Consider the following 5,674-nt stretch of genomic DNA (forward strand, 5'->3'; position numbering starts at 1 on the left):
CTTGCAGATCCAAGCAGTTGAGCAAACTCCAAACAAGATAAATGCAAAGAAATCCACACTAAGATGTATCAGAATTAAATATTTGAAAACTAAAGACACAGTCTTAAAAGCAAGCAAAGATAAATAACATATTACCTATAATTAGGTAAAATTGAACCACCATTTGCAGATACTAACTACTATATATAAAATAAACAACAAATTTATACTGTATAGCACAGGGAACTATATTCAATATCCTATAATCTATAAAGAAAAAGAACATGAAAATGTATATGTGTATGTATAGGTATGACTGAACTATCGTACTGTATGCCAGAAACTGACAAAACATTGTAAACTGACTGTACTTCAATAAAAAAGGAAAAATAAATTAAAAAATTCTTAATATACCAAGAAAGAGGGAAGCTTCCTCAACCACATACGGAGGATCTACACAAAACCTATTGCTCCAATAATACTGAATATAACAGATATAAATAGACTTTTACTGTTATTTTTTAAGAAACACTAGTTTTTAATCCCAAATTCTTGCAGATATAAGTACATATTGAAGAGTGTTTTTGATATTCTGCCTATATTGTTCCTTTCAAATAATAACAATTTTATCTCTTGTTGTGTTTCTTCCCGTATGAAAATATCCATTTACATAAACAAAAGTAGAAGGGTTCTAATGCCCTTTGGGGCCACTCAGTGTGCTTGGCATCCTGATAAATCTTTACATATATTGTACAGCTTAATACTTACAAACCATGTATAAGTTTTCTATTGCTACTATAACAAAGTTTCACAAAATTAGTGGCTTAAAACAATGAAAATTTATACTCTTACATTTCTGGAGGGCAGAGATCCAAAAGGAGGTTTACTGAGTTTACCGAGGTAAAAGTCTGGGTTCCAGGAGGGCTGGTTCCCTCTGGAAGCTCTGATGAGGGAATCTGTTTCCTTGTCTCTTCCAGCTTTCAAGGCTCTTAAATATGCTACTTGGCTTTGACCCGTTCTCTGCATCCCTTCAGCCTCTTGCATCTGTCATCACATTTCCTTCCACTTACTATGCCTTCCTGACTCCCTTTTATAATGACTCTTGTGATTACATTAGACCAACCTGGATTATTTAGAATAATCTCCCCATCTCATGATCCTTAACTTAATCACATCTGCAGTGTTCTTTTTGTCATATAAAGAAACATATTTATAGGTTCCTGGATTCAGAATATGGGTGTCTTTGGGAGGCCATTGTTCTATCTACTGTAACCGCCCAGTTAGTTAGGTACTTGTGTTAGATATTGCTGGTTGCTCCCCCGTATTCAGTCCTCCTTCATTCCTTAGTGATAAAAGTTTTAGATAGTCACAAGCAAACACTAAAATTTATAGATTCCAATTTCTCTTACAGTTAGGTGTGGTCATGTGACTTCCACTGAGCAATAAATGTGAGCAGATGTGAGGATAACACTTGCAGCCCAAAGCCTTTTGGAACCAGTGCACAGTATTTCATGTCTCCTTCCCCTTGCTGTGCAGCCAGTGAAGCTTCAGCCTGCATCCCTGTGTGAAGATTAACCCACCAGGATCGCTACCAAGAGCCTAACTGAAATGAAAATCATGCATGAGCCGACTGGGTTGTTAGACACTCGAGGATAATCTTGTCCACCCTGACAGAGTATATTCATATCCACACACAGTGCTGGCTACCTAGGTGACAGCCATCCCCGTCCCCCTTCTCCCTGATAGCATAGCTTGTTTATGACGGAAATCACAAACGCCAGGAAGTCACTTTCCCTAGGAAAGCTGTAGGCACACAACCCAATGGAGGCCAGTAGTATCTTAAGAAATGAGAACTCTATGAGAAAGCTTCTGGGAAAGTTTTTCCTTTCTAATAAAATATGACCATTTCTGGTTTCCCTTTACATTTTTGGTGTTATCAGATGAGGATATGGTATTCAGAACTAGGGTAGCCATGTCGCAGCCATGAGGGAAAGCCAAAATGTAACTGAGGGTTGATTCAAAATCTCTAATGTTGTTGGGCTGCTGAATCAATCTTGCTAATTACCTCATTATGAATGTCCTGTTATGCGGGAAAGCATCATTTTGGCCACTTTAAATAGGATTTCTGTTACTTAAAACAGAAAGTATGTATTATTTGACATATAACGACTTCCCCTAAAATCTACTATTTCAGGAACCAAATAAGTTTAGACGAATATGTTTTCTGATAAATCTCTTATTAAGCATCTTTTGTTAGTCTCTCTGCAACAGAGGAAAAAATTGCTTCTTATAACACCTACTCTCTTGGTAGGAAAAGCTCACTGTTCAAACCCATGAATTGTCTGATGATGTTTGAGAGATTCATGTGTATATAGCAAAATATACATGTATAAACATACACACACCACGAAAGTATAGTTATGGTAGGGTTTGTGTAGCATTCACTCGAAGAGTAAATATTGACTTTGAAACAAGTAGTTAGCATGTCAACTGGATATTTTATTCATATTTCATATATATATGTGCATTTATGTATACATGTACATTTTATACTAAAGCTTCTGTTCTAAAAGTAACTTTAAAAAACAGAAAACACCTATTTTATCCCACTTAGGTTCATAAAATTCCACAGAGAAGTATCAGTGGGGTCAAGGTAGGGGAGAAAAGAGAACAAGTCTATATGCCTCACTGTGGATTTCACGTTTTGTAAATCAACTTATTTCTAGTCTTTTATGATACTTCTGTAATTTAGCAATCAAGTTTATTTTAGAAATATTAAATATTTCAGAAGCCTTTAAAACAGCTGCAGAAAGAAATACAGAAATAAACCTTCAGGTTCCGTATGTGATAATGGAATAGAATAAACTACAATTTTCCCCCAAACACCTATTTTTAATAGTATTTTGTGGGCAGACGATGCCAATTACAGTTTCAGGGTTACTCAGGTTGCTTGGAACTGTAGGCCCAGCATGACCTCTTTCCCAGAAAAAAAAAAAAACAACCCCAGAGAACAGTATAAAATATTACAGATACAGGAGTACTTTCTGACACATCGTAGCCTGAGAGATTTGTCAAGGTCATGTCCAAACGATCACCTGGATTAGGCTGCAGCATAATAATGTGTGATTTTTACTGGGATAGTAACACATACAAACTTCCCTTCAGATGCTCGGTCCACTGTGAACTAAATACTATTAACTGAAGTGGGGAACAATTTCTGATTTTTTTTTTGTTTGTTTTTTTGGTTTGTTTTCCATTTCCTTCCATCTTCCTGTCACTTACTTCATTTCTGGTAGCTCCTGCACTCTGAGATACCACCTAATGGCTCTGTTGCCCAAGAGGCAGCATATTCAACCTCTGTTTCTCGTCTGGCTGAGAAGTGCAGGAATTGCTTAGCTAAAATAAAACTCTTTTGAAAACCTGACCCAGTCTTGGAAGTATATCCACATGGGCCTTTCTACAAAATGAATTACTTCATTTACAGCTTAGTATGATACAAAATGAGAGCTTCCTTTAATAATATGGGAAAGGAAAACAAGTTATTGGAAAGAGAGAAACACAGAGTTGAGGAAAGAAAAGTAACTTTTTCAGAGATAATTAAGAAATAGATTAAAAATGACTACTATCCCAAGGAATTTTTCCTTGTGATAAAAAATTGTGTTTGCAATTCACATGTTGCACTGTTACATTATTTTACATAATTTAGATGTTATATAATTCTCAAAAATATTTCCTCCTTTTTTAAATACTGATCAACATTGGAATTAAGCTGCATAAATTATGTACTATATTTTTACAGCATTCAGTCTAATCATACTGATACTTAATGCTGCTATATTTTTGTTGCTTAGATTTCTTAGTATTTACCAATATTCATTTTTTTCCTTCCTGGACGTGAAAGTAAACAATATTTTCCAGCCTCCCTTGCTGTTGGATTAGTGGGGCCATTGAGCTGGCTTTTGTTTATTGGAGTCTATGGACCATTTCCAGAAATGGTCCATAAAAATTCTTCTCCTGAGAGCTTCTTGCTTTTCCTCTGACTAGTAATTGGGTGCAAAGGATCAAGTCGAGGCCTCTGAGGCTCTAGAGAATGGCAGAGCTGCAAGATACACAGCGTCTGGATCTCTGTAAAACCACATGGAAGCCGTTCCACCATCTAGGGACATCTGCATTAGATGTGACGTAAACAGGGAATTGATTTTGTTATGTTAGGACAGTACAACTTTGGTATCGGTTTCTAGCCTTGTCTACAAATTCTTCCACTATCTCCCAATATCAACTTCAAGTAGAGAGAACACCAAATTCAGAAGACAGGGAGATTTTTTTTTTGCATTTGAAAAGAAAATGTCAGTGAGATATGGGTGAGTTAGGCAAAATTCTAAAACTTGAATTTAATGTGCATCAGATTTTTACCAACATAGGGAAAATTTCTGACGGAGATGGGAAATGCATGCATTTCCCAGTTTTCAGGTTAAATGCAGGAGCCGCTTGCAAAGCTGTTGTGTTTTCTATGCCGCTCCTCTTTCAGTTTTGCCCTGCCACTGCACAGAAGCGCCTGCATGAGCTATTGAGGCAAAACACCTTCCCAGATGCTTGTGGGTTTAATCAATACTACAAATGGTCTTTGAAGGAAACATAAAATACTGAAAGCCTTTATGATACAGCTAGTTAACCATTTAAACCACAAACATTTATTTTAAGTACAAGTAATGGCCAGCATTACAAAGGAGTGATGTCTTTTATTACAGTAAGCATTGCTGTGGTTTCTTTTACTTGATATGTAGACCAGGTGACGGGGGTGGATGAAAATAAATCAGCTTTTTGGGATTTGTCTTTTAAATAGCTTTGCCCCAATTTTTAAAGAATTCTTTGTCCACACATAATTTCAGAGATGTTTCCCGCATAATGATAGTCAAGAATGTAAAGGGCATGTATCAGTTATCTATCGCTGTGTCACAAATTACCCAAATTTAGCAACTTAAACAACATACATTTATTATCTCATGGTTTCTGTTGGTCATGAGTCTGCTAACAGCTAACTGGCTTCTCTGATTCTTGATCTTTTTCAAGGCTGTAATCAAGTTGTCAGACAGGGCTGGGGTCTTATCTGAAGGCACAACTGAGGAAGGACCAACAGCTATGCTTACTTACATGTTTTGCAGAATCCAGTTCATTGTTTGTTGTTGGGTTTTAGGCCTTAGTTTTTTATTAGTTGTTTACCAGAGACCATGATCAATTTCTTGCCTTGTTGGCTTCTCCAATATGGCAAACTGATTCAACTAAGACAGGGCTTGTGTGGTGGTGGTGGTGGTATTGGGGCTAATAGCAAGACAGGAGTTACAACTTACGTAGCCTAACCATGGCAGTGACATCCCATCACCTTTGCTGCTTCCTACTCTTTAGAATGAAGTCCATTCTATCACCTTTGCTGTGTTCTATTCTTTAGAAACATGTAACTAGGTACCAACCCACACTGAAGGGGAGGAGATGAGACAAGAATCTTCTATTTTAGCTGGCAGTCATTCTGTTTAAGTTGAGCATACAGGTTCTGGTGAACTTCTGTGGACTATTGTTTTAAGGATACTTCAACTTTCTGAGCACTCACAAAGCTATTCTTGTTTTATTCTTCTGGTGCTGCTGGGGCTTCTGGATAATCTGCTCTGCTGCTGCTGATGGGGGTGGAAGGCACTTTCTT

The sequence above is a fragment of the Vicugna pacos genome, chromosome 2 (genome assembly GCF_048564905.1).
Source record: "Vicugna pacos chromosome 2, VicPac4, whole genome shotgun sequence".
Lineage (NCBI taxonomy): Eukaryota > Metazoa > Chordata > Mammalia > Artiodactyla > Camelidae > Vicugna > Vicugna pacos.